This window comes from Mirounga leonina, unplaced genomic scaffold (assembly GCF_011800145.1).
Source record: "Mirounga leonina isolate KUSES-001 unplaced genomic scaffold, KU_Mleo_1.0 Mir_176, whole genome shotgun sequence".
Lineage (NCBI taxonomy): Eukaryota > Metazoa > Chordata > Mammalia > Carnivora > Phocidae > Mirounga > Mirounga leonina.
In genome coordinates, this window is record NW_023270454.1 from 30,326,874 (window position 1) to 30,351,637 (window position 24,764).

The window sequence follows — 24,764 nt, forward strand, 5'->3', positions numbered from 1 at the left end:
AAAAAAAGTTCTTTTAATTCTTTTCATTTATCTTTCAGATAAAGTGGAGATAATGGCATTTATATTGGTATAGGAAGAGTTCAAGGACTTGAGGGGGATGTGAGGAAATTCAAATGATGGCACAGGACTGGTCAAGCAGAATTACTCTATTTTTGTTTTGTTTCATCTCCATTCCTCAAGAAAATAATAATCATACTGGCAAAAGTAAGACCGAAATCAAAATAACAAATTTAAGGCCCAAGGTATAGAATGATATTAAATATTCTAAATGAGTTTAAATCCATTCATGTGAAGAAACTACATGACGAAGTACTGAAAGCATTTGTGGATGAAATAAGGGAATAGTTAAAATCATCTTTAAAAATATTACAATGAAGAGAAGGGTTGATAGAGAAGGAAGCATCCAGTCATTGTCTCAATTTTCAAAATAGAGAAGGTGATTCCATCAACTCCAGCCTAGAGAGCTTGACATTCATTCCACGCATGATTCCGAAGAGATCTGTAACACTATGGTATGTGAGTATTTAAAATGTGATGTGTTGTTACCTACAAGCTAGTGAAGGTCGCAGGGAGCATATCATTATATAAAAATAATAACTTGGTATCTATTCTGCAGAAAGTAGAAATGCATTTTCCCAAGGAATTTGACCAAGTCTGTCACAGTATATTCCTGGGCTACACAAAGGAATGTAAACTCCAAAGAAAGAGATATTGATGATATATTTGGCTGGACATCCTCATAAAGAGGACTACTAATTCATAGACTAATGTAAAGCAAGAAGAAGGTGTCTAGGATCTAGGATTGTGCCAGATGTCCTTCCAGTTCAGCATTTTGCAGTTACTTGGATGAAGATCTTAATTGTACCCTAATCAAATCTATTAATGTTGCTAAATTGGGAAGAATGGCTAATCTTTATCAAGGAATCAGAATCCAAAAATACCTTGACCTTCTGGAACAATAGACTAACTAAAGGTAAAGATTATATTTAATTGCAGTAAGTATTTTTAAAAGTCCCAACTCAAGTGGCCAAATGTACAACTGAGGAGAAATAATCTGCAGAAGAGTACGGACAAAAGGATCCATAATAAACAATGTAGTGTGGATGCAAAAAAAAAAAAAAAAAATGGGGGAAAAACAGATTAGATTTTAGGATGATTTACTATACGATATCCAGAGGACTTAGCCAGATATATCTAATGATAGCAGTCCGCTCATCTATGTTCAGCTCTAGGGCCCACACTTTAAGAAAAACAGGAGTGCATCCAAAAGAGAAGTTCCCTGATGATAATGAGACTTTCAAGTCATGTCAAATAAGGATGAGTTGAAGGAACTGGATAGTAACAATAGAGACACAAGAGTTGTCATATATAAAAGCATTTTGTGTTAAGTACTCTAAGAGGTAATAATCAGGATATGAATATTACAGAGATAAATAGTATTGTTCTATATAAGAAAAGAGTTCTTATGCTCAAGATGGGTCAAATAAAGAAATGCCTCCTAAGTTCCAGATGAATCTTGATAAATGATTTGCCTAAATTGGTCTTAATATTCTCTGTGAATACAGAAATAAGGTCATCTGCTAAGAATGAAAAGAGTAAGGCTAATGTGGGCAGACGGAAAACCTAGAAAAATCTGGAACAAGTATTATGAGGAGACTTGCTCATACTATGAGAGAATTTGATATGGAATTATCCAAGAGAGGATACACTAACTTCTTAGCACTGTTAACCATCTCTTAAGCTGAAGTTAGAGTGAATCAGATTCCGGTAGCTCTCGTGGCAAGAGATCTGAAGTCTGAAGCAGAGTTGACGTTGCTGTTCAAGACGAGTGTGGTAAGTAAGGAGGAAAACATGAGAAAATTGGGGGCGGCCAACGAACAGTAATGGGAGAGAAGGGTGTTGGGTGGTGATGAGTGAGTGGAATTAGGGGAGGGATAAGAGGTTGTTGGTAAGAAAGACTATGAAATGCTTAGGTTTTCGTTCAGCCAGCGCAATCCTGAGTGATGAGAAGGCCCAAGTGGGCGAATACCAGCGGACTCCCAGAGGGAGGTCGAGCAGGTTACGGTCCTGTGAAAGCCAAATCCGTAGAGTGAATCCGTTGAATGAAGCCCTGAACAATGACAGCTGATGAAAAACCTCCATTATTTTAGATTCCCAAGGAAAGTCGAATGTTCAGGAGGTCAAAAAGCACTGGTAATGGGGGCAGGGTAACACAAGTGAAAGATGTAAATTTAAAAAAACAAAGGGTAATTGGACGATGGTGAAAGAAGTAACAGTTTACAAGCAGTTCTGAACAGGCTGAAAGCCATACGAGAGAAGAGCACAGCAATGTCTCTGGATGATCAAGACCATAATATTCCATTGAGCATCAGTGCAAAACAAGTATTTCTTTAAAAAATCGTATTCTTGAACAGAATAATTTATAGTATCAAGTCATAAAAAAACCCTTAATTCAGTAATTACAAAGACAACACAATTAATCTTATTAGACACCTACTATGTGCCAGGTACTGTGGATCCAGTGATGAGTATCCTGAAAGAGATCTGAGTTCGGTAGGCAATATAGACATATTTACAGGTATTTTTAATGTAATGCCACATAGAGAAAGGAGACATGTAGATAGGTCAGACCTGGAAAAAATATTCAGGATTAAGAAGTTTTTTTTGGTCTGCTCAACTTCCTTTCCCCCCCGGGTGTTTACTCCCAAAGCCATTGTCTTCTGTTGGTTTCTTGCTAATTCCTACCGTGGTGAGTAGGAGGTGGTGGTATGTGGTGAGTTAATTAAATTGAGTTGCCTTTGATTTTCTGAAAGGGAGGGTTCATATTATAAAACAAGTATTAATTGCAAGAAAGCATTTCCGGTTAGTGATATGAGTAACTACAAGCAGTGAAAATCACATTTTTGTGGGAAGGGGTAATCATGCCCCAGAGACCCTCAAGTTTTATAAGGTAATCATTCTTTCCTACTGTAGGCTGAGGAGGGAGCTTACCTAAAGCTCTTCACTCCTTGCAAATAATTCTATTCATACTCTATAACCCTCATGACTATAGGAAGATAAAATCTGTTGGCCTGAACCCAGGAGAGAGAAAAAAATATGAAATAGGTCAGACACTTCTAAACGGTTTGAGAGAAATAAAACAAGCAAATGTGATTCAGGATAGCCAAACATTATTCCAACCCCAAATAAGTCGAGTAGTCTATGGACAGCCAAATTTGTTCATATAAAAACCTAAAAATTGTCAAAAACCCTTCTTGTATCAGGTCAAGGTAGAAATACTCAAAACTATTGCATAGGCACCTAACAAATACCTACTGAGTAAATCCAGATGGTCTAGAGACTAAAAACTAAATTTATTGATATTTTATGAAGAAAAATATCTCTTTCTACAAATATACAGAAAAGTAATTAGTAGTATTTAAGAAAAGTAGCTTGGGTGAATATCTATAATTAAATGGTATAAAAATCAGTGCCATAAAAGTTATTTATCCCAGCAAAAAAAAGAGAAGCTAAGGAGCTTGCTGGCAAATCTGACATATGGAAAATATTCTCAATAACTAATTTCCTCCAAAAAATTTTCCCATCAGTAACATATTTTTTGATTTCCCCAAATACTGTTTTAGCTTTCTACTTCTCCTTACATGGAGAAATTAATTCTTAAGGCTAATTTGATTTTTAACTAGAGATTTTTTGGGTACTGATACTATTAAAAAAATAAATATTCTCCCCCCTACAGTCATTATTAATTGTTAGCAAATGTGATCTACAAATGTAAATACAGGATTTAATTTCCCTGATATGAATTCTGACAAAATTCAAGGTTATCCAATCTTAATTTATAGAAAACAAACCAACCTGGTATTAACTAAAAATTTAAGTCTTTTTGTTTGAAAAATATCTATGACATAACAGTTGACATTTAGGCACAAAAATATTTTATTGATGTATTCATAATAGAAATAATTTCATTTCAGTTATCATTTCTTTAGTTTTCAGTGCAATATTAAAACAGTTTTTCAAAATAATGCCTTAAAATAAGATTGTTTCATAAACCATAGTTGTAAGAAATATAAGGACTAAGACTTACGAAGTTTCCCACATTTCTTTTTCCTTTGGTGTTGCCAGATATAAGTCAAATACCTTTACATTTTCTTCCACATTCTCTAAATGACAGAAAACTATCTTAGATATTCTATACCTGGACATCTAAAAACATGGCCTTTAAGGGATAATTTATATTCACACACTTTGAAACACCATACCAAATATAAGTACTTTATATTTCTGTTGGGTTTCAAATAGTGAAAAATATAATTTTTATTTTCTGTGTCATACTAGAAAGAGATCTTACAGCAGAAGAAACAGAATGTACCTATGTATTCATCACAAATTTCTACTAAATAAAGTTCCCCTACCTAAGTTTCCTGATACATTTAAAAACATACAAGTGGGCCTATCTTATATGAAATGTTTAATTATTATAACATGAGTTATTCTAGAATTTTTCCTACCATTTTATGTCTGCAGGCTTTATGTAGAAAGCCTATTGTTTTGACAAGAAAAAGTAAAGCTCATATATTTTAACTTTGTGGTTATTTTTCTGTTGGGTCAAAGATCCCTTTGGATATCTGAGAACTCTGGACCATCGCCCTAAAAATGCAGCGATTCAAATGTTTAAATACAGTATCAGGGGCTTCATGACTCCTTGAAGAAGATCTACCGACCCAGTTGTTTAATAACTTAGCAGAACACAGACTACACAGACAATCTCACTCAAAGAGTAATAAAGCTTATACAGCTTTTTGACAAATTAAAGTTTGCTTTGGAATCTTAGATTTTCATATTGTTGTTATATTTTTATTGTTACTGATTTTTTACCACTCTTCATAGTATAGCACCTGACATGACCACTCCTGAAGAGACATATAGCCATTTTAGGAAAAGCAACAGATTACTTCCACATTATGAACTAAGATTTAAAAGCCTCTATCATTAAGCGCTTCGACGTTTATGTATGTAACCAGGGGGTTAATGATGTTCCCACAAGACCAGTTCAAGTAAGTAGGTAGACATTTAATGATATCACCATCAGAAGACTGACCCTGAAAAGTCACTACTGATACAAAATAAATGCACGCACGCACACACACGCACACACACACACAATATGGCCTGTTGTATTTAAAACTCAGACGAGTTTTCCGTATGTTGGAAACAAGGTGACTCTGACCGGTTACCATTAAGGGAGAGGTTCAACCTGGATTACTTCAGAAGATACAAACTTCATCCAGTGCAAAATGAAGAACCGTAGGAAGTAGGTGAGCGAAAGAAAGGCGCACGAAATCCACAGCCTGAAATCACATGACTACGATGCACGGCAGCCCCTCACACAAGTGCCACTGAGGCTGCTCAGCTCAGCAAGCTCAGGCTGCAGGCACAGACGCGACGCGCAGAGACGCTTGTGATCCCCTGCTCACCATCTCCCCAAGTGCTGCAGTCATAATGAGAACAGAAAAATGGTCTGCCAAATTAGACCACGCGCGTACACACACACACACACGCACGCACGCACACACTTACTCTTGGGTCCAGCCCCGAGCAGCCCTGCTGGAAGTTTGCTGCATGCTTTCTCTAAGCAATCGAGCGATCGCAGCTGTTTGCTCTCTACAAGGGCGAAGGGTTCGCCCACGCAGCAGCCGGCGGGGTGAAGTTGCGGTGGAGCCGGGGCGCGGCCTCGAGCCCCGGCCGGCTCTCAGGTCCCGGCGGCCCTTTGCTGCCGCAGCTGGCCCTCGCGTGCGCCCGAGGCCCCGGCGCCCCGGCCGTGGGAGAGCAGCGGCCCCCGCGCGCCCCGCGCGTTCTCACGCCCCGGCTCTCCGAGCGCCGCCGCGGGCGCTGCGCGGCCCGCCGCCCACCCCCGTCAGTCCTCTTCCCTCGGGCCCCGCAGCTCCCCCGGGCCCTGAGCCGGGCCCCCCGGGCGCCGTCCCCTTGGCTCCCTCGCTCCTCCCCGCCGTGGGAACCGGGCCCCGGCCCCCAGGGGCTGAGCAGCTGGGAGCGCGCGGAAGTCTTCCCAGGGAGGGGGACGGGGATGAGCCGAGGCCAGGGGCCCGGGGAGAAGGACTGCCTCTCTGGGGAGCCCCGAGCCGCGTGGGCACTCGGAGACCGACCACTTACTCGCTGGCTTCGCAGACCTCGCGGCTGCGTTTCCGGATCTCCGGCAGCTCCAGGGTGCGCCTGGCAAATCCCCACTGCGAACGCAGAGAGAGTGGGCGTCAGGGACAGGAGGGTGAGCGGGAGAGGGACCCTGCAGCCGCACCTGTCAGTCGGGGCGCGAGTGCAGCCTCCAAACACGCGACCGCGGTATTCACACTTGGGCTCACTCCGGTCTACCTGCTCAACAGGCGGGGCGGGACGCGACGAGCCTCGCAAGCCGGATTCCCCGCTCTGCTCCCAAACACTCAATCAGCTCTGGCCGTGGTCCCTGCCTGTCTCCGTATCTCTCTCTCTTCTGATGACTGCAAAGGATCCCTTACAATCCCTTTCCCTACGGCATTCAAGTTCTTTTCAGAATCCTTCCCCTTCCCAGCACCGAAAGACTGAAAAAGAAAGTAGCGACTAAAACGCACCATGGTGAGGTCACTCAGGGTCTGGGTCCCGCCGATGCTCGTGACGCTCCCCGCCCCCTCTCCTTCCGCAGGTGTCGGTCGCCTGGGGCGGCTCCCCGGCTGCTCTTTGCCTTTTGCCTCGGGTTTAGCGCAGCCAAAGTGTTGGAAAACTGCAAAGAAACCTGCTTTGGAAAATCAGCTCTCTGTGTTGGAGTCCCACCCACAACGCCCAGACTAGGGCAGGGGAACTGAGTCCTGGCCTCTCCAGCTGCCCAATCGCCATCCCAGCAGTTACTGTGTGGAGACAGGGAGAAGGGACAGGGACAAAGGAAGAGAAACACACAAACAAACAAAAAGGGGAGGGAACTCAAGGAAAATTTGGCTCACTTAGAAAAAAGAAAAAAAATCTCCACTACATACTGGTCCAGAAAAACTGTCGTTTACAGTAGTTAAAACCCCCAACATTTCTGCTCAGAAGTTAATACCGCACGGACGGTTTTCTTGTCCTGGTTTACGGGTTTAAAACCAATCTACGCCTTTGCAAGTGCAATTCTGCGATTGCAAAACTTACCCATCTTTCCAGTAAAGTCCTGATTCTGCTTGGTTCAGTGCATTCATTTCTATTGCTTGTGTGTGTGTGTGTGTGTGTGTGTGAGAGAGAGAGAGAGAGAGAGAGAGAGAGAGAGAATTCTAGCACAGAAAAATAAGTTCTGACACTGATTTTGAGTCAGTTTCCTGACTTAAAAAAATCTCATTATGCTGTTTCATTGTGAATTCGTAATTAATCCTGATTATTATGTGATCCTTTTTCAAACCCAGGAACTCTGAAACAAATCGTTCATGGTTATCTGCAATTCTTGTATTTCTCCCAACATCCAGCACATGATCTAGTCCCATGTTAGACTCACCACATTTGCAAAATTTTCTCCCAGCCTTGTGCACTATGTTCTCCTCATGGCAAACATGAGTGAGAATAAGCAAAGAAGGGGGAAAAAAGAAATTTAAATTAAAAAAAAAAAAGCATTTAAGGGGATGCCTGGGTGGCCCAGTCGGTTAAGCGACTGTCTTTGGCTCAGGGAGTCCTTCATTGGGCTCCCTGCTCTTTGGGGAGCCTGCTTCTCCTTCTGCCTGCCACTCCATGAACAGGCTGCCCTGTTCATGCTCTTTCTCTCTTTCTCTGACAAATAAATAAATAAATCTTAAAAAAAAAAAAGCATTTAAGTAAACTTTGCCTTAGTATCAGGCAAAAGTTCAGGGCTATAAATTGGCATTTTTTGGTTCTGCCATCTCTGAAACATTCTCCTCCTCTACACCCAACCCATGTTAATATCTTAAGTCAGTAGGACGTTTGTCCTCACAGCTCTTAGAATTTAAGACCTAGAATAAAAAGTAAAAATAAATACCCAGTGATGCACTGTGCACTAAAACTGCAGTAGGTGACTATGTCAGCCTTGTGTGATTGTCTCAGGTGATCGCAAGGAGAAATCAAGAATAGGAAGAACTGGAAAATCAGTTAAGTAGAGGCATGCATACAATATTTTTAAACAATCAGATATAATAGAAACATAATGTATTAAGATGACCTAAGGGTCTTTCTTGTGTCTATTTAGAAAGCAGAAAAACCATTATTTTTAACACTGTATTATATTTACAACTGTATTACATTTTACAACTGTATATATATATTTACAACTGAATTATACCTTGTGATGTGCAAGTATTTGGAGAACAAAGGGTATGTACCCTTTCCCTTTTGTATCTATAGTCCGCTGTAGCTCACAAGCTTTGAAGCAGTTCTTCAGAGCAATCTGAAACACTGTCCCAGGCTATAGTCCTCAGGGAGACAATGAATAAGGCATTGACTAACCTACCATGAGGCTGGCTTTCTTTCAGTGGACAGCATAATTGAAAGAGGATCTCTTACTATTTTTTAAAAATAAATTCAGTGATGTGAAAGCTCAGAAGAAGAAGGATATCTTCTGATAGGAGAAATACTTTATAATGGAGCAGCATTAGAGTTAGTTCTTAAAAATTTGGTCATTACAAAAAGATGAAATAGAGGAGATTTTTCTGTTTTTTTTAAAAAAAATTTTAAATTAAATTCAATTAATTAACATATGATGTATTATTGGTTTCAAAGGTCGAGATCAGTGATTCATCAGTCTCATATAATACCCAGTGCTCATTACATTGCGTGCCTTCCTTATTGTCTTTCATCCAGTTACCCCATCCCCCCACCTCTCTCCCCTCCAGCAACCCTCAGTTTGTTTCCTATGATTAAAAGTCTCTTATGGTTTGTCTCCCACTCTGATTTCATCTTGTTTTATTTTTTCCTGTCTTCCCCTATGATCCTCTGCTTTGTTTCTTAAATTCCACACATGAGTGAGATTATATGATAATTGTCTTTCTCTAATTGACTTATTTCACTTAGCATAATTCCCTCTAGTTCCATCCACATCGTTGTAAATGGCAGGATTTCATTTTTTTGATGGCTGAGTAGTATTCCATTGTGTGTGTGTGTGTGTGTGTGTGTATGTACCACCACCATATAAATATATGCCACCTCTTCCTTATCCATTCATCTGTCAATGGATATTTGGGCTCTTTCCATAGTTTTGCTATTGTGGACATTGCTGCTGTAAACATTGGGGTATAGGTGCCCCTTTGGATCACTATATTTGTATCTTTGGGGTAAATACCCAGTAGTGCAATTGCTGGGTCATAGGGTAGCTCTATTTTCAGCTTTTTGAGGAACCTCCAAACTGTTTTCCAGAGTGGCTGCACCAACTTGAATTCCCACCAACAGTATAAGAGGGTTCCCCTTTCTCGTTTCCTGACTTTTTAATTTTAGCCATTCTGACTGGTGTGAGGTGGTATTTCATTGTGCTTTTGATTTGGATTTCCCTGATGCCGAAGGATGTTGAGCACTTTTTCATGTGTCTGTTGGACATTTGGATGCCTTCTCTGGAGAAATGTCTGTTCATGTCTTCTGCCCATTTCTTGATTGGATTATTTGTTCTTTCGGTGTTGAGTTTGATAAGTTCCTTACAGATTTTGGATACTAGCCCTTTATCTGAGAAGACATTTGCAAATATCTTCTCCCATTCTGTTGATGGTCTTTTGGTTTTGTTGACTGTTTCCTTTGCTGTGCAAAAGCTTTTTATCTTGATGAACTCCCAATAGTTCCTTTTTGCCTTTGTTTCCCTTGCCTTTGGAGATGTGTCTAGGAAGAAGTTGTTGCGGCTGAGGTCACAGAGGTTGCTACCTGTGTTCTCCTCTAGGATTTTGATGGATTCCTGTCTCACATTTAGATCTTTCATCCATTTTGAGTTTATTTTTGTGTATGGTATAAGAAAACGGTCCAGTTTCATTCTTCTGCATGTGGCTGTCCAATTTTCCCAACATCATTTGTTGAAGAGACCGTCTTTTTTCCACGGGATGTTCTTTCCTGCTTTGTTAAAGAGTAGTTGACCATAGAGTTGAGGGTCCATTTCTGGGCTCTCTATTCTGTTCCATTGATCTATGTGTCTGTTTTTGGGCCAGTACCATACTGTCTTGATGATGACAGCTTTGTAATAGAGCTTGAAGTCCGGAATTGTGATGTCACCAGCTTTGCTTTTCTTTTTCAACATTCCTCTGGCTATTCGGGGTCTTTTCTGGTTCCATACAAATTTTAGGATTGTTTGTTCCAGTTCTGTGAAAAAAAGTGGATGGTATTTTGATAGGGATTGCACTGAATGTGTAGATTGCTCTAGGTAGCATAGACATTTTAACAATATTTGTTCTTCCGATCTATGAGAATGGAAGGTTTTTCCATTTCTTTGTGTCTTCCTCAATTTCTTTCATGAGTGTTCTATAGTTTTCTGAATACAGATTCTTTGCCTCTTTGGTTAGGTATATTCCTAGGTATCTTATGGTTTTGGGTGCAATTGTAAATGGGATTGACTCCTTAATCAGAGGAGATTTTTCTTTGTTTTGTTTTGTTTTCAGGCAGAGGGAAACTTGTGAACAAGGGCATGGAGGTGGGAAGGCATGAAGACCAATATTCAAAAAACAGAGGGTGATGCCAGTAGATAGAAATATGAAGTAAATGAAAAACAAAAAAAGTCTAGGAAGATAAAGTGGAAAGATCAGTTGGGGCCAAATCCCCATTGGACTGCCCTCCAGTTGCATGCCATGCAGGCTTGTATAAAATCTGTGTTTTTGTTTTTGTGTTCCTTTACTCTTGTCAATATTCCTTTCATCCTGGAACATGACTTGCTTAACTCATTCATTTCTGCCTTCACCATCTTCATATCCCATAACACACCGAAGTTCTTCACAAGTACTACATTTAACTTCAGTAATCTCTGTCCCAGGCTACTCAGTTTTACCAAGGGTAGATTCTCAGCTAGAGAGCGCTTGTATCCTCCTTTTCCCATCCTTTGTGACTGTCAGGCAATATGGTATGTGGGAAAAGTAGCCAATCGAGGGTGTCGGGTGATCATGAAGCACATGTTCTAATCCGGATGTTTGATATGCCCTGAAAAAGTGCTGAGAGTTCCTTGATGTTAGAGAAGTAATCTTTGCAGCCTAAGTGCCTAGCAATGAACATAGTTCATAAGAGAAATTCGGTAAAATAACTATCGAGTGGATGAATGAATATGTGAGTATTTCATCGTCTTCCAGGTCCATTCTTCCATCTTATAGATAATGTGTGGGTTAAAACCCACTACTTCCACTTTACTGAGCATAGGAAATTTGTCATGACAACTTAATAAAAATATTAACAAGGACAAGTATTGAGTTTGAAGCAATCCTTGGTAGTCCTGTCAGCTTTGTCAGAAAAGCTCAAGTTTTTCTTCTCAAATGCTTTGTTTTTTCCTGTGCCCACAATTGACAATGGCACAAGAAACATTCAAATGTGTATTCTTTCCACACTTGCAAATGACAATGGCAACCAGCGATGTGATCTCACTCCTTGCTACTCAGAGTGTGGTCTGCATATCAGCAGCATTGGCGTGACCTTCCTCCTGCTGGAAATATAGAGTTATGAACCTCATTCCAAATTTATGGAATCAGAATATTTATTTAACAAAATCTTCAGTTGATTCCTATGCATATTAAAGTTTCAGAAACACGGATCTAATATCAATGCATTAAGTATGCTAGACTTGGAAACAGGTTGTATGAATGTGTTTAAACCTAGAGATTTTTAGGACCAGCTTCTTTTTTGTTTTTCTGTGACGTTATTACCAAATCAGTTTACATAAAGTAATGGGACTAATAGATTCATCTCTACTGGCTTCTTGGTCTAATTCATAAACCAAACACAAATTCATAAACCAAAGGGAATTGTGAGAGAAATGAGGTTGGGAGCAATGAAGCAGGAGGGGAAATATGATAAACATTGAACATTATTGTATACTTTTTTAATATGTCAGGGACAGAACTTCACTTTATTTTTTTAGCATACAGACAAACCACTTGACTGTACTGTTTATCAAATCGGGATAACTTGTCAAACACAAGAAAGATAACTTCATTATCTTTTTCCTCTTTATGACTCTTTTTTCCTCCTTTTCTTCTTAAGATGATTTCCTTTCAGTTGTTTTAAACACAATTAGTTAGATAAACTTTACATTGGTAACCTGTCATTACTGAGATCGTATTAGTACTCCAAAATGTCTCTTTTAGAATGTGAAGTTTTGGGATGCCTGGGTGGCTCAGTGGGTTAAGCATCTGGCTTCTGCTCAGGTCATGATCTCAAGGTCCTGGGATCAAGCCCCGTATCAGGCTCCTTGCTCAGCAGGGAACCTGCTTCTCTCTCTGCCTTCTGCTCCCCCTGCTTGTGGGCTCTCTCTCTCTGACAAATAAATAAATAAAATCTTAAAAAAAAAAAAAAAGAATGTGAAGTTTCAATTAGGAAAAGCAGACCATGTAGGGTTGGGGTCCCTAAATTTCTCATCCTGGTATCCTGGTATCAATATTTATGAAGCAGTTTGAACTCTATAGTCCATTATATATACTATATACTATAGTACATTAGAAGAGATTCTAATGATGACAGAAATGTTCACTATGTTTTCTCAAACTGATGGTGTTTGTTATCAGTAAATAGAATAATGTGCCCTCCCTGCCCCAAGGTGCCCATTCTACCCCTGAAAACTACGACCATGTTATGTTACGAGGCACATGGCAAGGGGAAGTTAAGGTTGCACATAGAATTAGGATTGCTAATCAACTGACCTTGAGATGGGGAAGATTACCCCAGATTATCCTATGGGCACATTGTAATCACAAGAGTCGTTATAAACGAGAAATGGAGGCAAGAGATTCAGGGTCAGAGTCAGAGTCACGCGACGTGAGAAAGACTTGACCAGGAATCACTGGCTTGGAGGATGCAAAGGTATTACCAAAGCATGTGTGCAGCCTCTAGAAACTGGATAAGGCTGGAAAACCTATTCTCCCTGAGAACCTCCAGAAAAGAAGCAGCCCTGCCAACACTTTGATTTTAATCTCGTGAGACTCATTTCAGAGTCTCAGTTTGTGTTGCTTTAAGCAACTAGGTTTGCGGTTGTTTGTTACAGCAGCAATGGGAAATGAATACAGATTTTGGTACTGGAGCGTGAGGTGCTATTGTAACAAATACCTAGAAATGTGAAGGTAGCTTTAAATGGGGCAATGGCAAAGCCTGGAAGAATTTTGTGGAGCACGGTTTTTAAAAAGCCTAGGTTGCTTTGAATGCACTGTCAGTGAACATATGTATGTTAACTCTGTTAGCGAGGACTCCAAAACGTGGTAGAGAAGTGGACGCATGGTAGAGAGAGCCTGTATCATTCTAGAGAATACTTAATATGTCATGATCTGACTGCTGGTTGAATTATGATGTTAAAAGTGCTGCCAGGGATGACGTAGCTGGAAATGAGGAATCTGTTACTGGAAACTGGAGGAAAAGCAATATGGCAGGAAACTTAGCTGAATTATAGTCTGCAGGTACCAGAAAGGAGGAATCTGGATATTGAAGTAAGCACTATTACTATATAAACAAAGTGTTGGAAGGCGTGGCTTGGGTTTTTCTTGCCGCTTACTATAAAATGTGAGAAGAAAGAGAAATTGAAAGGAAGAACCATTAAACAAAAACAGAATCAGGATTGGTGATTTAGGAAATCTTCAGTTTATCCAGACTGCGAAAGATGCCATGCCATCCTTTTCCAGGTAAATGTAATGTCCTTATACTTGGGTGAAAACAGAGAGGCTTTATCGATTCTTGTGTTTGAAAAATCTGGAGAACATACTGATATGGCAGATCCCCATATTTTAATTTTATGTCCTAAAGTACTGTAGTCATATTGACTCTTTTAGCCACAATATCATTACACAGCACCAGTAGTATTCCAAGAATTGTGCTTTGAAAGGAGGCCAAAGTGGTAGTCTATAGACCTCGATATATTTACTGCTGTTGACTTCAGGAAATGGAAAAGAAAATGTAGAATGGAGACATTGACATGGAAGTCCTTAAGATGAATGGGTTAGGATACTGCAAAAGAAAGACTTGAAAAACTTACTAAAGGTATCTATTGAGTGTAACTCTATCCAGTAAAAAATATTTCCCATGAGTAAAAATTGACACATTTAAAAGGAACAGTTCAGCCCTACAAAGATATGTCTATAAAAACAAAACAAAAAGTCCATAGCTATGGTTAATCTCTCATTGTAACTTAGTTCAAAACACACTTAGTTTTCACTATTGCTGTTTCTTCTCTAGCTTAGTCCCCTCCCCCTCCCCTGCTTTTACAAGATTTCTAGGCTTTCCAAAATAATTTACCATATAGAGACAGATTCTGTTTTCTGGGTCTTTTACTTTCCTATTTTTTTAAATAGGAAAACTAATGCCAGCTTCCAAAAAGGTTATTTGGACTATTTGTAATAGCCCCAAACTGGGAACAACTCAAATATCCAGCAGCAGGTGAATGGATGAGCAAATTATGGTATATTCATATAATGGAATACCACTCAGCAGTAGAAAAGAAGAAACTGCTAATACGTGGAATCACAAGGATGAACCTCAAAAACATTGTGCTGGGGGGAAAAAAGACATAAAAGTATACATACTGCATGATTCCATTTATATGCAATTCGAGAAAGGGCAAAACTAATCTGTAATGACTGAGGGAAGAATAGCAGTTGCTGGGAGCCAGGATAGGAAGACGCCAGCAAAGGGGTACATTTTTGGGTGATAAAAATGTTCTATTTCATGATTGTGGTAGTGGTTATGAGGGTATATACATGTATTAAAACTCATTGAACTACACACTTAAAATGAGTGTATTTTATTGTATGTAAGTTTATCTCAGTGAAGTTGATTTCAAAAAACATCCACAATCAAAGGCATTAAAAGAAGGATGAATGACTTCTTTTCTGGAATTCTAACATTTTAATGGTCAAGAAAAATCATAATAGTTGGGATGGTAGGATGTTAAAGTTAAATATGTGCCAAACAATTCTAAGTACTATGTGCATTAGGTCATTCGTTTCTTCCAGTAATCCTTTGAAGTAAGCACTATTATTATATTTCCTTAACACATGAAAAAAATTGAGGTATAGGAAGATTAAGTAACTTTCCCAAAAGCATACAGCTAGCAAGTGGCAAAAACAAGACTCAGACTCAGGCCATCTGGCTCGTAATCCTGAGGTATGAATCACTCTGGTTATCCTGCAAAGAGCTTCTTAATTTTGTAAAGTAAAGAACCCTAGTGCAAACATATTAAATAAAACTCTTTGGGTACTGGTACATCCCAGGAACCTGCATTTTGACAAGCACCTGTAGATCATTCTGAGGGTTGAGTATGAGAAACAGATATTTCAAGGTAGTAAAATTTTCTTATTGAGAATTCCTTGGAGGGGTACCTATTCCTGACACAGTTATGTAATAGGTTTGGGTTTTCAACACTTGCACTTCAAACTGTTTATATATTCTCTTAAATTCTTTGCTTGACATGAGTTTAAGCTGCCAAGTAAGGAGCAGAGAACATGAGTTTCAATAGCTTTAGTTTTTAATAGAATGGTTAACTAAATAGGGGTAGTATGTTTCCATTTGATTATGTATTTATAGAAAGTAAAAGAAAGACACAAAGAAAAGGAAGGAAGGAAGGGAAGGACAAAGCTAGGCAGATAACTGAAGATGTAGGCAAAGCATTGGAATTATATTCAACAAAGCACCTTACAGAAGAAACTATTAAGGAAAATACACTCAGGTAATTTTCTACCAATTCTTCAAATGTCATAAAGGTTGAGTTGTTCCTACTTCCTTTCACGGCAGGGCATGTTAAAAAGTAATCATTGATTAAACGAATGCCTTATACAAAGAATTGGAAATTCTTTAACACTTTTTATGTCTAGGCATTGGACGCAGAAACGACCCCAGAGCTCCTGTGGTTGAAGCTCCCAAGAATCTTCCTCGACAGGATGACAATACTATTTCAGTGGGTTCCTGTAGAGCTGAGTTAAAATAGAGTTTAAAAATATCCACCATCTTAATAGAATATAATTTGTAAAGGAAAACATTTAATCAAAATGAGAATTTTTATATGCAAATATAAATATGTGAACATCTAGCCGCCCTTAAATCTTAAAAGAAATATTCCAAGGCAGCATTACCTACTGACCTATAGAAAAGAGAGCTCTCTGTATGAAAAGCCATGTTTGTAATTTTTCTTTTATTTTTTAAAATTTATTTATTTGACAAAGAAAGAGTGAGCACAAGTAGGGGGAACAACAGGCAGAGGAAGAGGGAGAAGCAGCTGATGTAGGACTCGATCCCAGGATCCCGGATCATGACCTGAGCCGAAGGCAGACGCTTAACGACTGAGCCACCAAGACACATCCATGTTTGTAATTTTTCAAATAATGGCAAATGAAATGAAAAGTCAGTAAAGCTCCCTCTCTCCTTTTAAATATCGTAACACATAAAACCTTGTCTTGCTTCCTCTGTTACTCTTTTATAACTTAAACCTGCAAAATACGATGTAAGAAAAATAATACGCCTCTCACTAAGCAGCCCAGTGAGAGCATGGCCTGGTAGTTTTCCTAAGTCTAACACAGGACACTCACCAACTGGGGATTTGTTATGCTAATGAGCTATGAGTGTGTGTGTCAGAAACATCTAATGAATGGGTATCAATTTTGCTTTTGGTTTTCGATTTACTTCCGAAGCCAAGATGTTTTCTTCGAGCTTTGCTTATAGGAGTGTTTCATGTATCCTTCTCCTTCTGGGAAAAGTGAAGCACATAGATCTCACAACTAGAAAAAGCAGCCAGAGAGCCCGAGATGTTCTTAAAAGATAGTCCCACCAGACGGGGCCAAAAGGTACGTCCTGTGCCATGGATTAAAAAAAAAGAAACTGATTCCAGATTCAAAGTAAAGAGAACTCTGTTTTGGCATTAAAAAAAAAAATAGGCAAATTATGCACAGGCAGACTAGTTAAAATCTCATTTGATGAAAATGACAGTTATGGCTGTGCTTTTATATTTATAAAATAATTTCTTTAAATAGTTGGCAATATTACCTAAGGGAAATGATGTCTTACCAAATCCCTTTCTTCTTACTTTTTAAAGTATTCTATTTTGGTCAGATTATAAAAGTAATGCAAGTAATAAGAAGAGGCCTTCCCCTTCCAACACCATAGCAGATGTGCCTAGAAACCCTTCCCATAACAGAACACTGGACGATGCTAGAGAAAAAATTAAACATGATTTTCGCGCTTAACCAGGCTGGATGTCCAGAAAGGGTAACAAGCTGAAACCAGATGCAGTGAGAAAGAAAGATTTCCCTGGTAGGCAAGCACAGTAGTTGGCAATTGTTTTGAGGTCATGAGCCTATTCATGGTAGGTCAGAACCTGGGTTATGGAGCAACATGTGCAGGGCACCGAGAAGCCAAAACCAAACACAAGTAGGAAGTGATAACACATGTAATAGGAATCTTGGAGGTGGTGTTTTCACAGGGAACTCTTTCTCTCATTAGATATTGACTCAGAATGGAGCAGGGGGTAGAAAACAGATCTCTCCTAAGGATTCCTGTTCCCAAGCCTGAACTTCCACAGTTTGGGATTGGAAATGAATACAGATTTGGTGGTTTGAACATCTGCAGGCAGAACCTTTAGTTTAAAGTGATGGTGCATACTGAGTATTTACCCCAAAGATACAAATGTAGGGATCCAAAGGGGCAAGTGCAGCCCAATGTTTATAGCAGCAGTGTCCACAATAGCCAAACTATGGAAAGAGCCTAGATGTCCATCAACAGATGAATGGATAAAGAAGAAGTGGTATATATATATATATATATATATATATATATACACACAATGGAATATTATGCAGCCATCAAAAAATGAAATCTTGCCATTTGCAATGACGTGGACAGAACTAGAGAGTATTATGCTAAGCAAAATAAGTCAATCAGAGAAAGACAATTATCATATGATCTCACTGATAGGAGGAATTTGAGAAACAAGACAGAGGATCATAGGCAAAGGGAGGGAAAAATGAAAAAAGACAAAACCAGAGAGGGAGACAAACCATAAGAGACTCTTAATCCCAAGAAACAAACTGAGGGTTGCTGGAGTGGAGTGGGGTGGGAGGGATGGGGTGGCTGGGTGATGGACATTGGGGAGGGTATGTACTATGGTGAGTGCTGTGAATTGTGTAAGACTGATGAATCACAGACCTGTACCCCTAAAAAAAATAATACATTGTATGTTAATAAAAAAATTAAAAAATAAAATGGTAGTGCATTGGGAAGGCTGCAGGAACCTGGCAGAAGCAAGCTCAAATCCTCAGTGGGGGGAATCCACTTTGAAGAAAATCTTCAAATAATTTCTACAGGTAAAGTCCCAGGAAAAATGAGCCTATAATAAGGAAGTCACCAAATACATGAGGGAAAATGCAACCATAAGTGATAGAACTCAATAAATGAGAAGTCAGACTACAAAAAGACTTCAAAAGTAGAAATTATTCAAAGAAGAATATAAAATAAGTATGTTTAATATATATATATATTTAGATTTTATTTATTTATTTCAGAAAGGGAGAGAGCACAAGGAGGGGGACAGGCAGAGGGAGAGGGAGAGGGAGAGGGAGAAGCAGACTCCCCGCTGAGCAGGGAGCCCAATGCGGGACTCGATCCCAGGACCCCAAGATCAGGACCCAAGCCAAAGACAGACGCTTAATCGACGGAGCCACCCAGGTTCCCCGTTTAATATATTTTGTACATTAAAATATAGTCATTGTGTAAGAAAGGAACCAGAATATGAAACTTGACCCGTTTGAAACTAGAACCAAAAGGAACTTCCAGAAATACAAATATAATGATTGAAAATAACCCTTCTGTTGGAAGAGTTGAATAGCAGATTAGATAAAAGTGAAGAGAATATTAATAAACTAAAAAAATAGATCTAAAGAAAGAACCACAGTTTTGGAAATGAGTTGGATGAAAATATGAGATAGTGAAGATTTATGAAGGATACTACCAAGAAGGAGCAGAGAGTTAGTAGAAGGTGATATTAAAAGGGACAACTGCTAAGGTTTTCCAGAATTTAATTCAGTCACCCATCTTCTTCTTAGTCTAACAATTCAAAAAGGATAAATACAATTTTAAAAAATCTGTTCATAAAGCATTTGATAAAACAACTAAACCAAAGATAAAGAGATCTTCAAAGTGACCAGAAAAAAATCTGGATCATCCACAATGGAATGACAATTAGGTTGACTGCCAATTTTGCTAGTTTCTTCACAGAAACAATTGAGGGTAGCATAAAATAGGTTATTACCTTCAAGGTGCTAGAAAGTGCTGAGAGAAAAAGAGCTGCCAATTTAGAATTGTATATTCAACAAAATCATCTTGCGAGAACTGGCAATAGGGTGAGAAGAGGAAGATTTTACAGCCGTCATCTTATCGATCAAAGAATTTCTAAAGGTGTATTCCATTTTTAAAATATATTTATTAATTTGTTTGTTTGTTTGGGCGTGGAGCCCCACAGGATGCTTGAACTTACAACCCTCATATCAAGACCTGACCTGAGCTCTAGAGTATAACCAACTGAGTCACCGAGGCACCCCGGGTATACTCCATTTTTAATAGAAAACATTTTGGAAAACACAGTATTTCCAGTCAGATGATCTGAAAGCAAGACAGAAGAGTGAGCAAAAGAAAAATAGTAAACATGTAATATGTTTAAGGCAAATGTGAACAAAGGAATTGATAGCTAAGCTTTATTTTAATTTAAGAACTTCCTTTCATCAGAGACACTATAGAGTAAAGAGACAAGACATAAACAAACTGAAGTTATTTGCAACACAATTAAAAATGGATGAATGACTTTGTAAATAAAAATCGTTTGTTCACAGGCCTTATATTTTTCTCTATTCATTCCCAGGAATTTGGGTCCTAGAAAATGAGTCATTTTATGCTTATTAATGTCACTTGCCAGATCATTTCATAAGTTTTAATCAATTTATAATGTGAATTTTATATAAAGGATATTCCACCTGCTTGCTATTAATTTAAATAGATTTAGGGCTCCTGGGTGGCTCAGTCGTTAAGTGTCTGCCTTCGGCTCAGGTCATGATCCCAGGTTCCTGGATCGAGCCTCGCATCGGGCTCTCCGCTCCGCCGGAAGCCTGCTTCTCCCTCTCTGACTTCCCCTGCTTGTGTTCCCTCTCTCGCTGTGTCTCTCTGTCAAATAAATAAAATAAAATCTTTAAAAAAAAACAAAACATTTTCATGGAAAGCGAATCTCAGATTATATTAGTTTCATAAATGATTTTAAATATCTTATGTACTTATTTGGTCATTATTACTACCACTATCCCTTATTTTTTGAAATGTCAGTTTATGCCCTTTGCCTTTGGTTAAGGTATTAATGCTTTTTTCCTAATTCATTTGAAGGAACTGCTTATGTATTTAGAATATTCAGCTGAAATATCAAAATCATCAACCCCCAAATTGAATTCTTCTTGATTAAAATTACAAGCAACTATAGATCACAATGGAATTTAATGATAAATCATGGGAGAGAATACTATTCAGTGCTGGGCTGATTTTTACCCTTTTCAAGTTAGTTAAGACTTATGGTGACCACAGTAGGACAATGAAGGAAGAACACAGCTGGAGGACTAGTCAAATAGAACAAAGACTTATTTAAAATTAAATATGCATGCTCCGTTTCTTCTTACCGTAATTAGAGCCTGACCTTTTTTTCTGCTTACTGACATTCAGGAAAAACGAAAAAATATTTTCTCAGGTTCATTCATTCATTAAAATATTTTTATTGAGTAACAATCATACAAAAGGCACTGCTCTAGAAACTGGGGACTTGGCAGTATGATAAACAAGGATCCTTGTTGTCATGGCACTTTTACTATGATTGGCAGTTAAAAAGATTAACAAGGGCGCCTGGTTGGCTCAGTTGGTTAAGCACCTAACTCATGATTTCAGCTCAGGTCATGATTCAGGGACGTGGGATGGAGCCGGCTCTGTGCTGGGTGTGGAGCCTGCTTAACATACTCTCTCCCTCTCCTTCTGCCCCTCCCCCAACCCAAAGAGAGAGAGAAAAAGAAAAAAAAAGATTAACAAATAAAATATATAGGGTGTCAGACAGTGATTTGTGATGTAGGGAAAGATAGAGAAGGATGATGGAGGTGAGGTGGTAAGGAGGAGTTTCAACTCTTCAAATTCAACCAATACGCTGTTTTTTTTTTTTTTTTTTCCATATCTCAGCTATTGAATATTTAGGTTTTATTATAACCACTATATCAGAATTTTTTTCTTCAGGAAAACGGAAATCACTTCATGCATTTCAAACAGAAAGAGTGCTAAGAGAACTATTGGAAGGCCTTGAGGAGGAATGTATGATCAGAGGAAGTATGATCCCACTGATGATGTTAGCTGCCTTCAGGGGGCACCTGGCTGATACAAATCTTATGAGTTCCTTCGTCAGTGCAGGCGCCTGCGGCTGCCAGAGGGAAGTAACGCTTTTCTTTTTCTCTGCTATCTGAAGATCACACATTCAAACTAAATCCTGCTGGTGAGACATTCTGGGAACTGTAGTTTCCATGCTCCGGCTTGCATTCCAAGAATATAGGAAGGGGCTGGGCTGAGGCTCAGTGGACAAGACTATCTAGTCTAACAACAGAGTTTGAAATAAATTTTATTATTGCAAACACTGCATAAGTGTGTGTGTGTGTGTTTTTAAAGATTTTATTTATTTGTTTATTTGACAGAGAGAATGAGAGAGAGAGAGCACATGAGAGGGGGGAGGGTCAGAGGGAGAAGCAGACTCCCCGCCGAGCAGGGAGCCCGATGCGGGACTCGATCCCGGGACTCCAGGACCATGACCTGAGCCAAAGGCAGTCGCTTAACCAACTGAGCCACCCAGGCGCCCCCTCAAGTGTGTTTTTGATCAATTAGCCCATATAATATATTTGCTATAGAATATTGAATTTACTCATCTAAGGTATAAATAAACCCACCAGTTTTGAGTTAATTAGCCAGAAGTTCAGAGCACAGAGATGGTATTAGAAAAAGAGCACGTCACTCGTGTCTCAGAGGAAGGGCTTCCTGGAGCACAGAGGAAATACAAATCATGCGAGGATGGCTTTCAGAGGAGACTGTCCTTGAAGCTGTCCCTGAATTGACAGGTGAGAGAACATGGCAGCCCAGAAAACCAGGCATGGAGATTGATCCTGTGGGAGAAAGGGGTTCCTCATGGCAGATGACCTAAATCAACTTCTGTATAAAATATTACCAAGTGTTGAAGGGCTCCATGATATTGTTGTGTCAGATAGAGGTGGAGTGCCTATTATTTTTTTTATTATTATTTTTTAAAGATTTTATTTATTTATTTGAGAGAGAGAATGAGAGACAGAGAGCATGAGAGGGGGAAGGGTCAGAGGGAGAAGCAGACTCCCTGCCGAGCAGAGAGCCCGACGTGGGACTCGATCCAGGGACTCCAGGATCATGACCTGAGCCGAAGGCAGTCGCTTAACCGACTGAGCCACCCAGGCGCCCCGAGTGCCTATTATTAAAGTGGCCAATGCTAATGCTCCAGAGCACGCCTTGGGATTTGATTGCTTATCCTCCTTTGCCTTTGCAACAGACCAGGGGAGCAAATTTGGACTTCCAAAAAAACAAAAGTGTCATCTGTTCCTATAACACCTACCACGTTGTTCACTTCGATTGTTTACCTTGGATGGTGAGTTTCAAAGCCAGCAGCAATGCCAGTACTGGACTCCTTGTCAGTCTAGGAAAGGAACTTGCTCCATTATTTGAAGAATTGGAACAAGTTGTGCAAATTCCTTAATCTGACAGTGCTTTTGATGTACTCCTTATTTTCATTATAACAGACACAGTATCAAGCCAACAATCTCTAGACTACAACAATATTTGTATCCATGTAGGGCCCCCTTTTCCCCCTTACACTAAAGGAAGAACCTATAGATATAATTTATGGACAGATTGATTATTATCTTTTCCTGTGTAGGGTCTTTTCTTATGTAGAGAGATCTCAGGATGCCACAGAAATGGTTCAGTATATCACAGCTCCCATGAAGTTAGCCCAGTCACCAAATATGCATGAGATTCTGTTCAGTGGATCAGAATCAAAATGGTGCTTGAGCCAGTATGTATTCCTTAATATATAATATGCCCAGGACTGCAGAATGGAAGCAGACACTTTTTATTGCAAATAATAAGGACATATTTTTTTTATATTGCTTTGTTTCTTTGCATTGAATGTAAGGAAGATAAAATGGCGTGGTAAAAGTAATAAAATCAGTACAACCACAAAAAAAAAAAAAAGCAAGGAAAAGAGCTGGTCAGAGGAGAACATTGTGGAAAGGTGGAGTTGAGGCTAAGAGGAAAGACAGTTCTATTGCCACGCCCATATGAGCTGTTTGGGATATCAAGAAAGCTTAAAGCATCAAGAGCAATAGGAACATTACTTCAATCAATTATATTTCAGATTTATTCATTAGGTTCACATATTGAAACATTCCACCATTTCAGGAGATAAACTAATGCCCTTAATGATAATGCTTCAAGTAATTGATTGATTCTTTCACTTGGTTCAATAATATGTCATTAGTTGTCTATTGACCTAACTGTTGGGAATTACAAAAAAAAAAAAAAAGTGATCTAATTATGGTCCTCCAGGAATTCACAGTTTAAAAATGGAAAGGAAAATTGAAAAATAATTGCAATACAGGAATGCAAATGCTAGGATAGAAATGCTCACAGGGTGTTTTAATAACCCATGAAGAGTCATGAACAATTTCAGAGAGTCGATGATGTTTGAATCTGAGAATTTGGGGCTGTCTAGTAATTTTCTAAGTGGAAGTGCAAATTATTATTCCAATTTTACAAAGTAGGAATTGAAGCTCAGAGAGCTTAGGTAACTTTGTGAAGTCATACAGTGTCTAGCATAGTGCCTGACACAGAATAGGGACTACTAATATCAATATTTATTGAATGGATGGAAGGATGAAGGGTGATTTAGTATCCAGCGAAATGGGGATGCAGATATTATTTTATTTACTGAAGTTTTCTAAGGTTTACATTTTCAAATTTCAGAAAATGCTTCATGCTTGATTCAGATTCTTTTTTAAAGATTCATGATGTATTTTTTTAAAAAAAGACAAAATTCTTGATGTGATAATAACCTACCAAACAATACCAATAATAAAAGAAAGAACAAAGAAATTAAACCTGCTTAAAAGACATACATAATTATGTTAGATGATCATAACAAAGGGAACCAAGAAGGCAAGGGAAAACCTTTAAGAAAATTCGCAACTATATTCATACATTTTAATTATGGTTTTATATAATTCAACAAATACTATTAAGAATTCCCAAATATTTTCTATCTGCTTTCCCCATAAATTTGTAATCTAAGATAGAAATCAAATATATAAAAACCAGGGGCACCTGGGTGGCTCAGTTGGTTGAGCATCTGCCTTCAGCTCAGGTCATGATCCCAGGGTCCTGGGGTCGCGTCCCACATCGGACTCCTTGCTCAGTGGGGAGCCTGCTTCTCCCTCCCTCCCTCGCTCTCCCTGTCAAATAAATAAATAAAACCTTTAAAAAAATAAAAATAAATAAATAAAAGGAAAATAAACAAATATACA

The 24,764-nt window shown here is 38.9% G+C and overlaps 1 protein-coding gene and 1 pseudogene across 7 annotated transcripts in view; one reads left to right on the forward strand and one right to left on the reverse strand.

Moving 5' to 3' along the window:
* Positions 1–7,241, reverse strand: part of GUCY1A1 (guanylate cyclase 1 soluble subunit alpha 1) — a 60,827-nt gene extending 53,586 nt beyond the window's left edge. The window contains exons 1-3 of one of the 7 annotated variants that reach the window (XM_035022847.1): positions 7,174–7,241; positions 6,624–6,772; positions 6,172–6,245 (exon numbers count right to left, since the gene is read on the reverse strand). The gene's annotated coding sequence lies outside the window, so the exon portion shown is untranslated. The other 6 variants (XM_035022846.1, XM_035022848.1, XM_035022849.1 and 3 more) reach the window with 6 other exon arrangements.
* Positions 7,242–22,344: 15,103 nt separating this feature from the next.
* Positions 22,345–23,139, forward strand: LOC118022433 (annotated as a pseudogene).
* The last annotated feature ends 1,625 nt before the right edge of the window (positions 23,140–24,764 follow it).